Below are 20,252 nucleotides of genomic sequence, written 5' to 3'. Positions count from 1 at the left end.
CAACATTCTATCCACTTAGTTAAACCAGCTAGGCTCCCCAAATATTTATTTATAATTTACCATATGTCAGGCACTGTGGCAGAAGCTAGGGACACAGTATCAACAAGACAGACAGGTCCCATATGAGATCCACTGAAATTAAAGTCTTGGGGATTATGCAAACGATTCAATTACATGACTATGTGCTATAGTGGCAAGTAACAGGGAGGACATAACTAATAGTTAAGAAAGCCTGGAAAAGCCGAGACCGGTTTGGCTCAGTGGATAGAGCGTCGGCCTGAGGACTGAAAGGTCCCGGGTTCGATTCTGGTCAAGGGCATGTACCTTGGTTGCTGGCACATCCCCAATGGGGGGTGTGCAAGAGGCAGCTGATGAATGATTCTCTCTCATCAATGTTTCTAACTCTCTATCCCTCTCTCTTCCTCTCTGTGAAAAATCAATAAAATATATTAAAAAGAAAAGAAAAGAAAGAAAGCCTGGAAAAAATGATTTTGAAAATGATAAGGATAAGGTAAGGATAAGGATAAGGATAACTAGGAATCAGTGAGCTAGATAAAATCTTATAATGTTTGCCTTGGAGATTATAGGTAGCATGTCATATTGTATTAGTTCTCTGTTGTTAAGTCCCCAAATGTGATGACTTAAGAAACAAATTTTTATTACTTCACAGTTTCTGTGGTCAGGAATTTGGAAGTGACTTAACTGAGTAGCTGTGATTCAGGATCTCTCATGCAGTTACTGGCTGGGGCTGCAGGCTCCTGGAAGCTTGACAAACTTGACTGGAGGATCTGCTTTCAAGATGACTCACTCACATGGCTGTTGGCGGGAGGCCTCATTTCCTCACCACACGAGTCTCCCAGCGGGTTGAGGATCTTTGAAAGGTGGCAGCTTCCCCTGGAGCACGTGATCCGAAATAGAGCAAGGAAGCCACAATGCCTTTTATGATCTAGTCTTAGAAGACATGCATCCTCACTTCTACCACATTCTATTCATTAAAACTGAGTCACCACATATACCCCATACTTACGGGGAGGAGAATCAGGCTTTACATTTTTTAAAAGAAGTAGCAAAGACTTTGTTAACATGAAGTAAAACCACCACATATGCTCAGAAAAATGACAAAAAAAAAAAAAAAAAAAAAAAAAAAGGTGAGCATGGGTAAAATCAGAGTGAAAGGAGGAGAGTGAGGACTGATGAAGAGAAGACTGGTGAGTGATGACATTGGAAAAATTAGCTGGAGCCAAATTCCTTAGTGTTCTGTTAATCTTAGTGACTTAGTTTTTATTTTAAGGGCGATGGGAAGCCATTGAAGAGTTGTTTTTAAAAAACTTTTAACTAATTTATTGAAGAGACTCCATAAACCATACAGTGTACTCATTTAAAGCATTAAATTCAGTGGCTTTTAGTATATCCACAGAATTGTGCGACTATCATATTATACAATCAATTTATTTTTATAAAGTATTTTATTGATTTTATTTTAGAGAGGAATGGAGAGGGATAGATAGAAACGTAGATGACATTGATCATCTGCCTCCTGCACGCCCCCTACTGGTGATTGAGCCTGAAACTGGACACGTGCCCTTACCAGAAAGGTTCATGGGCCGATGCTCAACCGCTGAGCACACCAGCTGGGCTCGCACAATCAATTTTAAAGCATTTTTATTACCTGCCCCCCCAAACAAACAAACAAACAAACAAACAAAACCCTATACCTCTTTTTAAAAATACATTTTATTGATTTTTTACAGAGAAGAAGGGAGAAGAATAGAGTTAGAAACATTGATGAGAAAGATGGATCAGCTGCCTCCTGCACATCCCCTTACTGGAGATGTGCCTGCAACAAAGGTACATGCCTTTGACCGGAATCGAACCTGGGACCCTTCAGTCCGCAGGCCGATGCTCTATCCACTGAGCCAAACGAGTTAGGGCAACCCTATACCTCTTAATTATTATCCTAAATTGCACCTGTCCCTAGGCAACTACTAATCTACTTTTTGTTTCCATAGATTTGCCATTCTAGGCTTTTCATATAAATTAAATTATATAATTATGACTGGCTTATTTCACTTATGATATTTTCAAATTTTATTCATGTTGCAGCATATAGCAATACTTCATTTTTTTAAATGGTCGATGACATTGGATATACCACATTTTATCTATCAGTTGATAGACATTTGGGTTGTTTCTACTTTTTGGCTATTATGAATATTATTTTTTATTGTTGACAGTATTACAGATGCCTCCTATTTTCTCCCTTTTTACCCTGCTCTACCCAATCCCGCCCACCCCAGGCTTTCCCCATATTATTTTATGTGTCCATGGATTATACATATATGCATGCATGTTCTTTGGTTAATATCTTCCTGTCCTCTTTGTACCCTGCCCTCCCCATCCCCTACTGAAACCTATTATTTTATTCCATACATACATACTTTTTTGGTTCTATTTTGTATGTCAGTTTATTTTGTTCATTACATCCCACATATAAGTGAGATCATGCAATATTTGTCTTTCTCTAACTGGCTGATTTTACCTAGCATAATAGTCTCCAGGTCTGTCTATGCTGTCTCCAAGGGTAAGGGCTCCTTTTTTTTTTTTTAATATATATTTTATTGATTTTTTACAGAGAGGAAGAGAGAGGGATAGAGAGTTAGAAACATCTATGAGAGAGAATCATCAATCAGCTGCCTCTTGCACACCCCTACTGGGGATGTGCCTGCGACCCTTGACTGGAATCGAACCTGGGACCTTTTAGTCCGCAAGCCAACGCTCTATCCACTGAGCCAAATTGGTTTCGGCTAAGGGCTCCTTTAAAAAAAAAAAAAAAAAAAAAAAGAAAAAAAAAAAATATATATATATATATATATACATACATACACACATACATATATATATTATTGATTTCAGAGAGGAAAGGGGAGTGAGAGAAATATCAATGATGAGAACCATTGATCAGCTGCCTCTTGCATGCCCCACACTGGGGATGCTAAGTCAGTGGTTGGCAAACATTAGTCAACAGAGCCAAATATCAATAGTATAACGATTGAAATTTCTTTTGAGAGCCAAATTTTTTAAACTTAAACTTATTCTAATGCCACTTCTTCAAAATAGACTTGCCCAGGCCGTGGTATTTTGTAGAAGATCCACACTCAAGAGGCCAAAGAGCTGCATGTGACTCGTGAGCCTCAGTTTGCTGACCGCACTGTTTTATACATTAAAAAGTCATTTATGTTATCCAGTTGGCATGGCTTAATAGTTGAGCATGACCTATGAACTAGGGGGTCATAGTTCAAATCCTGGTCAGGGCACATGCCCTAGCGTGGGATGTGCAGGAGGCAGCTGATCAATGATTTTTCTCTCATCATTGATGTTTTTATCTCTCTCTGCCTTTCTGTACCTTTCTGAAATCAATAAAATATATTTTAAAAAGGAAATTTATGATCAGATCACCCTGTGAGGTTATTTGTCATAGAACTCCTCTCTTTTCTTTTGTCCACAAAAATTTTTGCACAATGCTATTGTAAGTTTAATTGGGAATGAAAACAAGTATTTAACAGCTATTACGTAGAAGAGGAAAAAATCCTGAGACAGACTTTCCTTGATTTGCCATATGCTGTGTCAGTGTCATAGATTTATGCTTACTTATTCTTCCACTCAGAAAATATCCAGTGTTTATTTTGTACAAGGCTCTGGGTTTGGTAGTGAGGAATACAAGGCTAAATGGGAGACAGAACCTATCTTTAAGGAAGAGATATTATAAATATATATTTAAAATTAAGCAGAATGCTTCAAATCAAAATAAAAGTATAGGTTATTTTTGGAGGAAATCATACTTATGTTCTCAACATAAACATGCATGTTTAGCAGTTAGCCATTTAGTAGACCAAAGATGAGTTTGGGCAAAGATATATTTATTTATAATGCATTAACCATTTTATTTATAAAAATCCAAGATGTTTTCTAAAATATAAACTTTATTATTTCCTTAAAGGCTCACTCTTTCACCTAGGGAAATGCCAGCATTTATCTTATTCAGAATGTTAAGTAGTAAGCATTTGCCATTCTTCAGATTTATCTGGTATTTTATTATTTTAATTTTTTTATTTTTTAAAATATATTTTATTGATTTTTGTACAGAGAGGAAGGGAGAGAGATAGAGTTAGAAACATTGAGCCAAACCGGTTTCGGCTTATCTGGTATTTTATTTTATTTTATTTTATTTTATTTTATTTTATTTATTTATTTTTTTTTTACTTTATTTTTTTATTATTATTATTATTTTTTTTTTTCAAATCAATCTTTATTGTTCATATTATTACAAAGGTTCCTCATTTCTTCCCCCCTCCACCAGGTTCCCACCCCACCCTCCGCCCCCTCCCCATCCCCCATTGTCCTCATCCATAGGTGCACAGTTTATGTTCAGTCTCTTCCTCCCTCCCTTTCCCCGATAGTAAATCCCTTTTCAGATAGTAAATCTGTTACTTAGCATTTTCTCATATCAATAATACCTCCACATGCCCAATGATACACTTCACACAAAAGACATTTCCAAATAGGTCAACCAGCCTCATCCAGGCCCCACCCAAGGCACTTACAGATCAACACCCCAGCGCTATACTAGCTCAACACATCCAGATCTAAGCCTTCATCACTTGATTCAGCAGACCCTCAAGTTCCCGCAAAAGTTTCCAGCCATGTCTGAGAGGCAGCCGTGGGCAGGTACAGGCGAGGAGCGAGCTGTTTCGGGCCTGGCTGCTCCGGGCCTGGCCTCTGTTGCTCTGGTTCGTTCCACAACCAGCTGCTCCGGGTCTGGTCACTGCCGCTCCCGACCTAGTTGCTCTGGACTTGGCTGTTGCTGCTACAGGCCTGGCCGCACCCGACCCAGCTGCTCTGGGACCGGTTGCTCCGGTCCCGGCCGCTCCGGGCCTGGCCGCTCCCAGCCTGGCAGCCATTGCTCCTGGCCTGGCCGCACCAGACCCGGCTGCTCCGGGCCTGGCCGCTCCCAGCCTGGCAGCCACTGCTCCTGGCCTGGCCGCACCAGACCCGGCTGCTCTGGGCCTGGCCGCTCCCAGCCTGGCAGCCGCTGCTCCTGGCCTGGCCGCACCAGACCCGGCTGCTCTGGGCCTGGCCGCTCCCAGCCTGGCAGCTGTTGCTCCGGGCCTGGCCGCACAAGACCCGGCTGCTCCGGGCCTGGCCGCTCCCAGCCTGGCAGTAGCTGCTCCGGGCCTGGCCGCACCAGACCCGGCTGCTCCGGGCCTGGACGCTCCCAGCCTGGCCGCCGCTGCTCCGGGCCTGGCCGCTCCCAGCCTGGCAGCCGCTGCTCCTGGCCTGGCCGCACCAGACCCGGCTGCTCCGGGCCTGGCCGCTCCCAGCCTGGCAGCCGCTGCTCCGGGCCTGGCCGCACCAGACCCGGCTGCTCCGGGCCTGGCCGCTCCCAGCCTGGCAGCCGCTGCTCCGGGCCTGGCCGCACCAGACCCGGCTGCTCCGGGCCTGGCCGCTCCCAGCCTGGCAGCCACTGCTCCGGGCCTGGCCACACCAGACCCGGCTGCTCCGGACCTGGCTGCTCCCAGCCTGGCAGCTGCTGCTCCGGGCCTGGCTGCTCCTAGCCTGGCAGCCGCTGCTCCAGGCCTGGCCACACCAGACCCAGCTGCTCCGGGCCTGGCCGCTCCCAGCCTGGCCGCCGCTGCTCCGGGCCTGGCCGCACCCGACCCGGCTGCTCCGAGCCTGGCCGCTCCCAGCCTGGATTCTTCGTGGTTGTCTACTGCTGTTCTGGGCCTGGCTGCTCCCAACCCGGCTGCTCTGGGCCGGGCTTCTCCGGGCCCAGCCACTCCGTGTCTGGGTGTTCCTGGACTGGCCACCCTGGGCTTGGCCGCCTCTGCCTCAGGCCTGGCTGCCACTGCCCCAGGTCTGGCTGCTCCAGTGCTGGCCGTTGATGCTCTTGTTCTGGCTGCTGCTGTTCTGGGGCCTGGCCACTGCTGCTCCGGGCCCAGCTGCCACTGCCTTGTGCCTGGCCACTCTAGGCCTGGTCGCCGCTGTTCCAACATTCTGTCCCTTTTTTCTCTTCTTTTTTTTTTCTTTTTTTAAAAAAAACAACAAAACGCATTTATGTTGCAATGTTGGCTGGTGCGTTGAGTTCTGACTTAGTCTTTGATTTTTCAAGATCTTCTTTGTATTCTTTCTTAAGTAATTTTACTATCATTTGCTCTCACTTGATTTCTTCACATTGAGAACTTCTTTGGTTTCTTCCTCCTCGTCCTGGGAGCTCAGCAGGTTGGCCTGTGGCACCCCTTTGTTCTCCGCGGGCTCCGGCGCTGCTCCAGCCTGTTGCCGGGGTCGGCGCCGCCCAGGAAGCAGCCCCCGTCCTTGGCTCCGTTGCCAGCGCTCAGCAGTCGAAGGCTCAGGGGCACCCCCCCCACTGGGGGCCCCGTCGCCCGGCTCCTTGCTGGCGCCCGGCTGGCCGGTGTCCGGCAGGGGCTCCTGCTCCTCGTGGCGTTCCTCCAGTCTGGAGCTTTCTTTCTCCCTCCCACTAGGGGAGTCCAGGATCAGAGTCAACAGACTGTCCTCTGCGCACAGTGTGCGCGACTCCGGGGGCTCGGCCTTTCGCCGCGCTCCCAGGACTCCACCTCACAGCCCCGTCTCCCCCTGCCCGAGCCTGGGTCCCCAGGGACTGGCCCAGACCTGGAGTTCGGGGAGGTCTGGACTGAGGCTCAGAGCTGCCGCCGGAGGCTTTGTTTCTTCCGGCTAGGGTAATCCAGCATCAGAGTCAACATTCAGTCCTCTGCACGCCATGTGCGCGCGACTCCGGGGGCCCCGCATTTCGCCGTCCCCCGGGATTGTCTCCCCCTGCCGGAGCCTGGGTCCCCAGGGTCTGGCACATAACTTGGGGCTCAGCGCTGCCGGTTCGGGGGTTCAGCCCAGGCTGGGGGTTCTATTTCCTTCCTGCTAGGGAACGCCAGGCAGCACCCAGCCCTCTCCTCCTCTCCGGCTGCGACCTCTCCGCGCGCGCGTGCGTGCGAGCGCGCAGCATGTCTCCGTACCTTAGGCTTTTTTTCAGCTCCTCTGATTTTCCTTCTGGTTTTCTCCCTCCTTCCTATTGTAGAGTTTTCAGTCAGTCGACTCCCTGTAGCTCTGGGCAATGTCCACTCTACATTTTAGTTGTATTCCTTTGAAATTGTTGTGAGCTGCTGCGGCTAGGTGTATACCCGAGCAGCCATCTTGGATCCTCTCAGCTTATCTGGTATTTTAGAGAATTATATATTTTAACAAAATCAACTGTAACATAACCACTTGGGTTACAGAGAGCAGAGTGGGATCAGTAGACCTTGGTATTTAAGTTCATAAAGATACTCAATAATTCAGATTCTTAAATTTCTTCTTTGAAATAGAAAGATATATGAACTTGAGTAAGAATGAGCATGATAGCCCTAACTGGTTTGGTTCAAAGCTAGAGCATTAGCTTTCGGACTGAAAGGTCCCAGGTTCAATTTCGGTCAAGGGCATGTATCTTGGTTGCAGGCACATCCCCAGTAGCAGGTGTGCAGGAGGCAATTGATGGATGTTTCTCTCTCATCAATGTTTCTAACTATCCCTCTCTCTTCCTCTCTGTAAAAAAAATCAGTAAAATATATTAAAAATTTTTTTTTTGTACTTTTCACATTGCCTTACAATTTAAACCAATAAGGAAGGAGGAAGTGTTGTTAAATATTCACAAAGGCAGGCTGGCATTGTGAATATTGAGTAAAAAGATTGCTTTGTTCTTCATTGGAGTTGGACTTTCAAAACTTTATAATTTTGATGTTTTCCTTCTATTGATGTAGGAAGCACTACTTAAAAAATATTCAGCTTGGGTGATGTCTTGGTGGCTTGAAATACATTTTCCAGTGTTACGTACACTTCAGTTCTTATTGTTCAGACTTATATAAGATGTAATAGTGAAATGTTCAAAGGAATATCAAGAATTTATTTATTTTTTTTTACGGCATAAATGTACTCTTTATTTAAGAAAAAAGCCTTATTTTTAAATACACAGCTGCTTAACTTCTATATCATCATCAATATAAACCCCAATTAATTACAAAGCACTAAAATAAAGTCTGAAACATAATTTTTAAAACACACTAAACATTTCTATTGATACATCTCTTGGTTTCTAGAATATTCTTATGTGGTTCTGCTCTACTTTTGTACGAAGCTTAAGTCTCAGCATGAGCTGGCGCTTTTCCAAAAATCCATGATATCTTTGCTTCTTCTAACATTTCTTGTGTTTCTTCTTGAGAATGGCTAATGAAAACATCACCAATTTGATACGGTATCATTAAGCAATCCTCATCTGCGAGCATGATGTCCTCGCAAGCATCTTCTAAGTTTTGGAGTTGTTTCTTTTTTACATCTATTTCTTCCTTCAGCTCTGTGATTCTACTCGTATTCCGTGCAAATTTGTTTATCTTTTGTTGATCTTCAGAAGTAACATTGACGTCTTCTGCAGCCGCCTTCTTCATGGTGGCCGCCATCTTGGGACTGGACCACGGCGCGAGGAGGGGGGGCTGAGCCCGCGCACTCCCTGGGGGCCCACAGACCCCGCAAAACACACCGCCACCTCCGCGTCCCCTCCCGTTGTGTCTTGGACGGAGGATGTCGGAATATCAAGAATTTAAATGCAAGTTTTATAGCCCTGGTGAACATATTTCTCATGAACAAAATTAATATTAATTTGATAGACTTGTTTGAAGTTTATAATTACTAGGATTTGTTAAAATAAAACACAAATGGAGATCAACCTTAAAGGTTCCCTGAGCAGAGAGAACCAATTTAGTCATCGAGATAAAGCTTAATTTAGCTTATTTTTCAACACTTACTTGACCTAGGTCATTTCTTGCTGATCAATTTCCCAACATTTCTTGCTGAACTGTTTCCCAAGTTTGATAGGTGGTAACCACTGAGAATTCTAATATTTTAACCAATCACAGTGAAGAATAAAGTCACCACTTTCTCACTACAAAGCTGATTTATCCTATATAATAAAATGGTAATATGCAAATTGACTGTCACACTCTTGCACAAGATGGTTGCCTCCACATGGTCAAAAGATGGCTGCTATCACGTGGTCAAAGATGGCTGCCACAAGATGGCCGGCAGGGGAGGACAGTTGTGGGGGGGGACCAGGCCTGCAAGGGAGGGCAGTTGGTGGCAACCAAGTCGGAAGGGAGGCAGTTAGGTGTCCATCAGGCTGGCAGGGGAGTGGTTAGGGGGTGATCATGATGGCAGGCAGGTGAGTGGTTGGGAGCCAGCAGTCCTGGATTGTGAGAGAGATGTCGGACTGCAGGTTTAGGCTCAATCCCACAGGGATCGGCAGCTGGACATCCTCCAAGGGGTCCCAGATTGGAGAGGGTGCAGGCTGGGCTGAGGGACACTCCCCCCTCCCCCCAAGAATTTTGTGCACCAGCCTCTGCGCATGCGCCCTGTGGCCCTCGGGCTTCCGGGCGCGTGCGGCCCCTCGGCTCCGAGCACACCGAGCCCGGCCGCCTCCGAACCGGAGGACAAAGGGGTCTGAGGAGGTCAGGTGAGTAAAGATATACCCCTGAGCTGCATTCCAAGTTTTGTCTCGAGCACTCCCAGTTTGCAAACTGTCTTTCTGGTGTGTGCACCATAACTTTTTACTACTACTTCTCCAATTCATTGGTTTTACTTTGGCTATTTCTGAACCTTCGACAGGTTTCTTCATTTGTAAAATGTCATATGTAATTGTTATTAGTCTCATTTAGTGGCTGTCCAGAGGAAGAATTATTGGGTTCTCAGCAATAGCTATTTGCATCTTGCGATGTGGGGTACTTAAAAACGTTTGCTGTTTTAAAATTAACAAAAGCACGAGTAAAAGTGGTTGTATCATAATGTCTTAACATTGGGACTCAGGGGATCTTTAAAAAAAATATCACACAAAAGAAAAAAAAACTCTTTTCTTTTAAATTTCTCTGTGTGGTCGGTTTCATGAGAAAAATTTACCATCTCGAGGTCTCTGCTTACATTTTCCCGTTTCCTAAATCAAAACGAAACACACTAGAGACTGTTTCCGTTGTGTGTGAGTGGACGTTCCAATTAGACCTAAATGAAGATAAAAATCCACTCGCAATTTCCCCGAATTCCTACTCGAATTTAAAGCAATTACTATGACAACACTGAAAGCTAGTCTTGTTTCTTAGATGCAAAGGAATCCTGTCAGGAGGGGCTATACATTTCTCTAAGACAAACACTGAAAACAGAAGAAAAAGTAATTGCGAAGGGGGGGGAGGGGGGAGAAGAGAAAGAGAGAGAAAAAAAAAAAAACGGTTAAGAAAACCACCACCCACCACCTCCAGGAAGTCAGAGTGAATCATTCCTGAACCTGAAAACCCTGACTGTTTGACGTCAGAACCCAGATGAAGTAAACCAAGAAAGCCGAGCAGGCACGGGGGCGGGGGAGAAACTGGGCACCAGCACGGTGACCTCCGCAGGAAGCGAACACCTTTGCTTTCCTTTGGCCCCTGGAAACCGAACCTCCCAGTGGAGCAAAGGTCGGGGCCGGCGGCTCCGTAAACAAAGGCGCGCACATTCGGGTGCTTCCGCCGGGGGTTCGGGCTGCACTTCGGAGGAGCCGCCGCCGGGAGGAACCTGACCTCCTCAGACCCCTTTGTCCTCCGGTTCGGAGGCGGCCGCGCCGAGCCCGCCGCCCGAGCGCGCCGAGGGGCCGCGCGCCCGGAAGCCCGCGGGCCACAGGGCGCACGCGCAGAAGCCGGTTCGCGCGCCCCGCGCCCGCGGTCCCGCGAGGCCACGCCGAGGCCGAGGCTGAGGCAGCGCCAGTTCGGCCCGCGGTCGCTCCCTACGTGTGGCCCCCGGGAGTCCGGCCGCGGCTCCCGCGTCTCCCCGCCTCCACAGCGGGTACGACCTTGGGCCTCCGCGTTGCCTTTGGGGCTTGGGAGAGGGTGAAGGGCTGGAAACGAACGGCGCCGCCGATTTCCACACACACATTTCGGGCTCCTTTATTGTCGTTCATCGGCGCGAAGCCCGACACGTTGAAAAGGGCTTGCTCCTCCATGTGACCCCCCATCCCCCCCAAACCCCGGCCCCCTAAGGAAGAGGGGAAACGAGTCAGGCTTTCGGGCGAGGTTTTCGGAAGGAGGAAGAGGGACGGGTCTCACGGGGCAGGGGCCGCCGGGCCGCACTCGCTGTCCAGCGCGGGCGGAGGGGGCGGGAGTGCCCGGGGGCCCGGGTCCGCGAGGCCTGCCCCGGGGGCGGGCCCAGGCGCTTGGCGGAGCCCGGGACGAACCAGAGGTCGCGTCGGGGGGAACGGGAGGCCGAGAGGGAGGGAGGGGGAGGGCGGCGATCCACCTGGGCGACGTGGCAGCCATTCCCTGCTCCCGGAGACCCCTCCCCACTCGGACGCCCACCCGCCCGCCCTCTCGCGGCGCCGTTGCGGCGGCGAGGCTGCTCTTCCCCGGCCGGGCGGAGAGCGGCAGTGTGTCCCCGCCGGCGCCCGCCGCTCGGCTCCCCTCAGCGCTCGCCGCTCGCTCGGCAGCCCCGCGCCGCGCCGGAGAGCGCAGTGGCGGAGGCGGCGGCGGGAAAAGGGGCTGCGGACCCGTTGGCCGTCGCCGCGTTGCGCACCCGACGACGCGGCTCCGGTCTCGACGCCGCTCCGCGGGCTCCCGGAGCAGGTAACGTGGCGGGTTGGGAGGTGGGGCGGCGGCGGCGGGTCCCCGGCGAGGGGTCCCGCCGGGAAGGCGTCCGCGGGGCGCCGGAGGGCGGGAGGCGGGGGCGTGCGGTGCCGCCGCGACCGGAGCCCTGAGAGTTGGCGATGCGGGAGTCTGGTGCCGGCCCGCGCGGGCCCCCGGGCCGGCGGGCGGGCGGGCGAGCGCCCGGACGGAAGGGAAGTGCGGCGTCGGCGGGAGGCGGGCCCTGGCGCACTGCCCGAGGCCGGGCGCAGGCGGGGGCCGCGGAGCGTCCCCGGCCTCTGCGCTCCTGGCGGGCCTCCAGGCCCAAGCGCGGCCCCGGACCCGCCGCCTCTGCGGGTGTCTCGGCCGTTTCGGGCGGAGAGCGTTCTTGGGAACTTGGGGCCACCCGAGTGCGTAGTCGTAGCAGAGGTGTTGGTGGACTCACTTCACACGTTTTGACTTTGAATACTGCGGGGAGACCTTCGCCTCCCTCTCCGGGTCCCCCCCCCCCTTCCCACCGCGAGCTTGATCCTCGCCGGTACCCTGCTTGACCCCTCCGGTCTCCCCGGACGCTCTCCGAGGTGTCCGTGTGGAAATGGGTTGTCCATAGAAGAGTCAACTTATTCTCGTTAGGGTAACACACTTTCTTCCCCGCAGAAGTGGCGCTAAAGTAAGGGGGGGGGGGAGTGCTGGTGCCAGACGATCAGTACGGCCCGTAAAGAACCTCCCTTAGGCCGCGGTGTTTGGGGCCGGGCCGGGGCGAGTGCGGCGGCGGGTTTGTGTACATCCCCGCGGGCGGCGGTGGCGGGGCCTCCATAGCGCAGTTCGGGCCGGGAGGCGCGATTGGCTGGCTTTCCTCCTCGTCGCGGCTCAGCCAATCAGGGCGCGCCTCTGGCCTGGAGACGGGCGAACTCCGGGGAGGTGGGGATTGGCGGAGCCCAGAGCTCTACCTGGCCTTTCCCCAAACTGTGTGTGTGTGTGACCCGCAGCTGTCCCTCTTCTCCCGCTTCTTAAAAAAAAAAAAAAAAAAGCAGTCTTTAGCCTTTTCGTTCTGTTTTTTATTCACTGCTTTTTCACCCAAACACCAACCTTTTTGCAACTCGTTTTAAACCCTCATCCTTCACTTGTCAATGAAAGAAGTCTTACTCACTTGAAATGTAAACATCATGTGTTTTGTGTTTTGGTCATCCATGTGGTTCGGTTTTTTTCTTACGTTCTTTTATTTTATTTTTCATTTTTTTAATTAAGGTATTATATGTGTACATATCTTACCATTGCCCCCACCCTTCTACCCCACTCCCATACATGCCCTCACCCCTCAGTGTTTTGAGTCCACTGGTTATGCTTATATGCATGCATACAAGTCCTCTGGTTGATCTCTTATCTCCCCCACCTCTCCCTAACCTTCCCGCTGTAATTTGACAGTCTGTTTGATGCTTTACTGTCTCTGTATCTTTTTGTTCATCAGTTTATATTTTCTTAGGTTTTCAAAGATAAGAAATGACAACAGTTTTTATTTTTATGCCAGAACCTTTTGTTTTAAGTGGTTGTGCTAGGATGGGGCCTGCAGGGGTGGAGATGGTTCGAATAGGAAAGGAATGGCTGCTTTTTTTCTACGAGGAGGCTACAAATGAGTTCATGAAAAAATACTAACGTACAAAAACAGAAAAACCCAACCTCCAGTACAAGTTAGCATACTCATACTGTATGTGTACCTGTTGTTGCCATTAGTTGCTTTGAGAATAGTAAAGAGGATGGGAGGATTGTACTGTGTGGAAAAAGTTGATTTAAGTTATAGTACAGAATGCTTTTTCTTTATTAAGTAGGCATGGTATCTTGTATAAGATAGAGGCTAAGTAAATATTTTCAGTGTAGATGCATTTTTAATACTGAGGAGTTTTCTTTTAAAAATCTCATGATTATTTGTAGTTATGTATGTCTTTTGATAAGCAAACAGTAAACACATGAGCTAGATAATATCTCTTGCTTTCAGCCTTATATATGCAAATTCACATTGTAAGTCTTAGGGTAGAATCTCAATTTGTGAGGTTATGCATTAATCTTAAATAATTGTTAAATGCCTCTAGAAGTAGTTTGTTTGAATTAAAGAAGATATTGAACTTTTTTTTTTTTATCATTGCAATTCATAAGCCAGATGTCATTACATGCTCATTACTCTGATCCTCATAATAATAAAAATGGCGACCATTTTATATATAACTATATATTTAGGAAACTACTAAATATATAGTTCTCTCCCTGCTGCCCCCATCCCAAGTTTTGCTTTTGTGGTTTCAGTTACCCATGGTCAACCAAAAACATTAACTGGAAAATTCCAGAAAGAATTCATGTTTTAAATTGTGTGTGGTTCTGAGTACCTCATTTCATCACGTCACATAGGCATTATGTTATCTTACATCACAAGATGTTTGACTACAGATATTTTGAGAGACCATATTCATTATGACTTTTATTATAATCTAGAGTCCCGGTGCACGAGATTTGTGCACTGGGTGTGTGTGGGGGCACAGGTTGGCCTGTGCAGTCCAGGACCCCTGGGGGGATGTCTGCCTGTCCCACAGGGCCTAAGCTGGCAGTCAGTCAGACATCCTTCTTGCAGTCCCAGGCTCTCAGTCCAAGACCTCTCAATCCTTACCGCTTTGCTTTGCTTGCCAGCTGTGAGCCTGGGAGAGCTCCCACAGGGGGAGCGCATTGATCACCAGGGGGCAGCGCCTGCGTAGAGCATCTGCTCCCTGGTGGTCCGTGCATGTCTTTGCATATTAGGCTTTTATTACATAGGATATTTTTATAATTGTCCCATGTTGTTATTGTTAATATCTTACTGTGTCTAATTTATAAATTGAACTTTATCATAGGCATGTATGTATAGAAAAAAACAGCATTATATAGGGTTCGGTACTATTTGCAATTTGAGGTATCCACTGGGATATTGGAATGAATCCCCCCTCAGATAAGGGGGGACTGCTGTATTCTTTTGTGGCCTGAACATTTCCCCCTCTACTTTATAATGAGTAATTCAGTTTGCTTATATAAAACCATATGTAGATTTTAACATTACTCTGAATTTACTTTTAAGCACCTTTTTATCCACTGTACTAATGTCCTTAAAATATGATTAGATGGAAGGTTGGCAGGCTGTTGGAAGAATCTCAGCTTTGTCCTCCAGAAATTATTTTATTAGTACATCTAGATTGAGATTAATCAGTTTGTGCTAACAAACTCACGTAATTTCAAAAATGAATAGAGCATTTCATTAATTTCCATGGGGGAATAAACTGGCTAAGTAAGCTAGAATTTTATGGCTTTTAGTCACTGAAATTATTGGATAAAAGAGCCCACATGTTGCACTTGCCTGAGCAGTGGGTTTGGGTGTACCAATTTCACTAAACCTTACTGACTGATGGTGGACACTGTGTTTTTCTAAATATGAATTGTCTCTTCAGATCCTTTGATCATCTATTGCAGTGATTCCCAAAGTGGTCTATATCGACCCCCAGGGGTCTATGACAACCTGCAAGGGGTCTACGTCAGCGAAAAAAAAATTTGGGGGTCCATGAAATGAAAATGGGGGTCCACGATAGTGGATCTCAACATACACTGATAGTACCTATTTACTTACATCATATTATCTTATAATATAAAAACATATAAATTATTTATAAAAGTATCTATGAAGTAAAAAATTTATTATATATGTTTATAAAATTGTGTAAGTTGTAGGATAAAAACCTGCACATGATGATATACCAGTATCATCTTGTTACAAGCATACGCGCAGTAAACATTCTTGCCAATTTTTGTCTCAAAGCTTCGCGAACTTGCACCGACTTGTTCAATTCGTCACTCTATAAATATGAATGTGAGAAAAATACGTTCATTCGTTTCCTGAATCTTGAATAGGAAAGTGCTGAGAAAATATTTAAAAAAATATAAACTGGTAGTTTATCATACAAATTATTTTGTTTGAGAATGCCGGAGAAAAGTAGGTACATTATTTTTTATTAAATTTTAACACTAAATTTCACTACAGTTAGAAATTTACAAAAAAATCAATATCAGGTAAGTAGGGGGTCTACACAAAACCGAAAAACATGGCAAGGGGTCTACGGCACAAACAAGTTTGGGAACCTCTGATCTATTGGGTCTGTATCTCTTAAAGCTTTAAGCAACACCCAAACATATGGTTATGATTTTTTCTTGAAAATATTTTTCTCTAGTTTGCTCTTTTACTTTTTGGTTACTTTTAATTGTCAGAAATTTAAAATGTTCATACATGAATCTATTTTGCTTTGTCAATGCTACATACTTCCAAATTAAGAAATTCCATTGTTCTACAGATATGGTAGTCAATTTTTCCTAATATTTAAACATTTATAATCAGAATTTATTTTAGTATAAAGTGTCACATTACCTTTAACTGTCTTACAAAGTGCTGTTAAATCATTTCGACACTATTAAAAATTTTCTCTTACTCTCCTGTTTTAGAAAGCCTATCTTATTATATATAAATCTTGAGATGTAATTAGGATTATTTCTGGACTCGTAATAGTTTTTGATCTTTTATTTGATTTTTGTAGTTGAACCACTTTTACTATGTTTTATAGTATGCTCTAGGATTTATTAAGATGAATTTTCTGTCTTCTCTTTTTAAACATTTTTATATATCCTTTCTAGTCATTAAATTTAAGAATTAGTTTAGCCCTAGTCAGTCTGGCTCAGTGGATAGAGCATTGCCCTGTGGATGGAAAGGTCCTGGGTTCGATTTCGGTTAAGGGCACACGTCTGTGTTGTGGGCTCAGACCTTAGTAGGGACATGCAGGAGGCAGCCGATCAATGATTCTCTCTCATCATTGATGTTTCTCTCTCTCTCCCTTCCTCTCTGAAATCAATAAAAACATACTTAAAAAAAGAATTAGTGTGGGAGAGTACATGAATAATATTTATTTTTTCTGTTCTGAAGTAGGGCATCTATTTTTCTTTTTAAAATTAATTTCTGCATTTGAATTTATTTTTTCTCCTGTCTGGAGTATATTTTCACGGTTCTTATTTTCCTATCCTTAAACTCTGCTAACCTACTTCAAGATTTAAGTGGTTAGTCTTCCTTTCTTTTCCCAGGAAAGATAACAATGTATTTCCATTATGCACTTATTGCTATTATGGGGAAAGGGAAAAGTTCCCCTTTTCCTCCTCTGGGTCTTTTGGCTGATTGAATAATCAAATTGACATTAGACAGATTGATGAGAAATTAAATTTTATTTGCATGGGAACTCCACCATGAGAAGTTCAGAAACAGAAAGGGAAAATGAGGTATATTTGATATTTTGAGCTAAGGATGGAGTTTTTTCAGGAGTCATTTGCAAGATAAGAACAAGTGTTGGATAATTAGTAGTTTGCCCTCCCATATAGATAGGTCAGAAGAGGTTATTTCTGATCTATTATCATGGACAGGGCCCCTAATTCAAATTCTTTTAGGTAGTTAAGGGGGCTGGGGCAGAAGTTTCTCTTGAGCCAAAGGGTTTTGGTTGCCTTTAGCTCAAAATAATCTGCTACCACAGAAGCACATCTTGGGGTGACTTGTTCTGAACTCTTACACTACATTTTGAGTTACCTCCTCTCTTCAGTAATTGTGAGCTTCACTGAATCTTACTGTTGTTTTTTTTTTTCTTAACACTCTTCCCAACACTGTAGGTATGTAGATATTAAATAAATATTGGCATAAAGGACATGTTTTACTTTCAAAAATATTTCTCTTTATGCTATTAATTCTCTAATCTCCAGCCCAAAGCTCTTTCCTGATAACTGCCTTATATATAATCTATGTTCATGATCTGTCCATTTGTATGCTTCTACACATACCTCAAACTTGGCATGTACCAAACTGTAGTCATCAACCTTTCCGCTCCCATCCTCAAATCAAAAATAGGAAACAAACTGACTGTTTTTTGTCTTTTTTCTAGGGGAAGATTAAATGAGACACTGCATGTGTGGTAAGAATTCAGTAAATAGTAGACTAGCTAATAACAACTTGGCAGAAATATGGGCTATTTATTGTCTTTTTTTTCGTTTTTATTCTGATTGATCATAAGCCCTGTTGAATTTTTTTTTTTTTCTTTTAAAAAAATATTTTATTGATATTTTACAGAGATGAAGGGAGAGAGATAGAGAGCTAGAAACGTCGATGAGAGAGAAACATCGACCAGCTGCCTCTTGCACACCCCCTACCGCGGATGTGCCCGCAACCAAGGTACATGCCCTTGACCGGAATCGAACCCGGGACCTTTCAGTCCGTAGACCGACACTCTAACACTGAGCCAAACCGGTTTTGGCTCTTTTTTTTTTTTTTTTTTTTTTTTTTTAATCTTTATTGTTCAGATTATTACAAATGTTCCTCTTCCCGCCCCCCCCCCCCCAATTGCTCCCCTCTACCAGGTTCCCACCCCACCGTCTGCCCTTTCCCCACCCCCCATTGTCCTCATCCATAGGTGCACTGTTTTTGTTCAGTCTCTTCCCACATACCCCTCTCCCCTTTTCCCTGAGAATCGTCAGTCCACTCCCCTTCCATACCTCTGATTCTGTTATATTCACCAGTTAATATTGTTCATCAGGTTTTTTATTCCCTTGGCTTTTAGTTCCACTTCTTGATATTTACATATTTGTTGTTCATAATTTTTTAAAATTATTATTTTATTTTTTTATTATTATTTTTTAATAAGTTTTTATTGTTCATATTATTACAAATGTTCCTCCCCCCCCCCCCCCATTGCTCTCCTCCACCAGGTTCCCACCCCACCCTCTGCCCTTTCCCCACTCCCCATTGTCCTCATCCATAGGTGCACAGTTTATGTTCAGTCTCTTCCCACTCCCCCCTCTCCCCTTTTCCCCAAGAATCGTCAGTTCACTCCCCTTCCATACCTCTGATTCTATTATATTCAACAGTTACTATTGTTCATCAGATTTTTTTTTTTAATTTCCTTGGTTTTTAGATTCACTTGATAGTTACGTATTTGTTGTTCATAATTTTTATCTTTGTTTACTTTCTCTTCTGAAAGAACCCCCTTCAGCAATTCATATAATTCTGGTTTGGTGTTGATGAACTCCTTTAGCTTTTTTTTATTAGTGAAGCTCTTTATCTGACCTTTGATTCTGAGTGATAGCTTTGCTGGATAGATTATCTTTGGCTGTAGGTTCTTATTATTCATCACCTTGAATATTTCTTGCCATTCCCTTCTGGCCTGCATGGTTTCTGTTGAGAAGTCAGCTGACAATCGTATAGGTGCTCCTTTATAGGTAACTACCTTCTTTGCTCTTGCTTCTTTTAATATTCTCTCTTTTTCTTTTGCTCTTGGAATTTTAATTATGATGTGTCTTGGTGTGGTCCTCTTTGGATTCCTTTTGTTTGGAGTTTTGTGCGCTTCCTGGACTTGTAAGTCTAATTCTTTCACCAGGTGGGGGAAGTTTTCTGTCACTATTTCTTCCAGTATGTTTTCGATATCTTGCTCTCTCTCATCTTCTGGGACCCCCATAATTCTGATGTTGGTTCGCTTGAAGTTGTCCCAGAGGTTTCTTACATTATCTTCAATTTTCTGGATTCTCTTGCCTTCTAGCTTCTGTGGAGGAGTGTCTTCTGGCTCTTTATGTTCCAAATCTTTGACTTGATTCTTGCGATCTTCCCTTCTGTTTTTAGGACTCTGTAAAATATTTTTTATTTCAGACAATGTATTCTTTATTTCTTGTTGATCACATATCATTTCTTGTTGACTCCTTATTAATTCTAGTTGATCTCTTTTCATATCCTCATAGGTCTTATCCATCTTTTCTAGGAAATTCTTGAAAAACCTTATAAGCATAGATTTGAACTCTATATCCAGACGCTTTTTGTCCTCCATTTCTTTCGTTTGTGATCTATTTTGTTGTCGCATTTCGCAGTTACAGATGGGATGGGGTTTCAGGGTGGAGCCTGCAGCTTTGGCTTCCGTCAGCCCCGCCCTATGTGGGTCCTTCAGTGCTCACTGCCGGCGCCTCTGAGAGAAAGGTGCCCTTGATTTTCGCCTGCTGCCAAACAGTTTATGCTCTCCCACAATGAGCCCGGTATTGGGGTTCAGTTCAGTTGGAAGTGGAGTTGGAGGTGGCGTTCAGAGCAGTCTGGAGCCCCAGTCTCCTTCCCGTCAGGGCAATCCCGAGGCACAGCCGACCGTCCCTTCTCTGCGCGCAGTGTGTGCGCCTCCGGGACCTCCTTTCGCCGCTCTCCCGGGGTTCCGCCTTTCAGCCCAGCTCCCTATGGCTGAGCCTGAGTCCCCGGGGTCTGGCCTAGAACTGGGGTTCAGAGCAATCGGGGGCCCAGCACAGTCAGAGTTTTATCTCCTTTCCGCTAGGGAACGCCCGCCAGGCACTCCGCCTCCCCCTCCTCTCTGGCTCTGTCCTCTCCGCGCGCCTTGTCTCCGTACCTTGGGCTTTTCCAGCTCCTCCGCGCCTCCTTCTGGTTTTCTCCTTCTTGCTGTAGAATTTCCAGTCAGTCAACCTTCCTGTAGTTCTGGGCAATGTCCG

The 20,252-nt window shown here is 45.7% G+C and overlaps 1 protein-coding gene across 3 annotated transcripts in view; it reads left to right on the top strand.

Annotated features, from left to right (window-relative positions):
• Positions 1–10,470: 10,470 nt before the first annotated feature.
• N4BP2 (NEDD4 binding protein 2) overlaps positions 10,471–20,252 on the top strand; it is an 81,889-nt gene continuing 72,107 nt past the window's right edge. The window contains exon 1 of one of the 3 annotated variants that reach the window (XM_084900241.1): positions 10,471–10,553. The gene's annotated coding sequence lies outside the window, so the exon portion shown is untranslated. Of the gene's footprint in view, positions 10,554–10,828; positions 10,918–11,096; positions 11,691–20,252 lie in introns of those variants that run through there. The other 2 variants (XM_084900242.1, XM_084900239.1) reach the window with 2 other exon arrangements.

The sequence above is a fragment of the Pipistrellus hanaki genome, assembly GCF_964339955.1.
Source record: "Pipistrellus hanaki genome assembly, chromosome: 1".
In the NCBI taxonomy this organism is placed as follows: domain Eukaryota; kingdom Metazoa; phylum Chordata; class Mammalia; order Chiroptera; family Vespertilionidae; genus Pipistrellus; species Pipistrellus hanaki.
The sequence above is the reverse complement of the archived record's forward strand: the minus strand, read 5'-3'. Positions and strand labels throughout refer to the sequence as shown.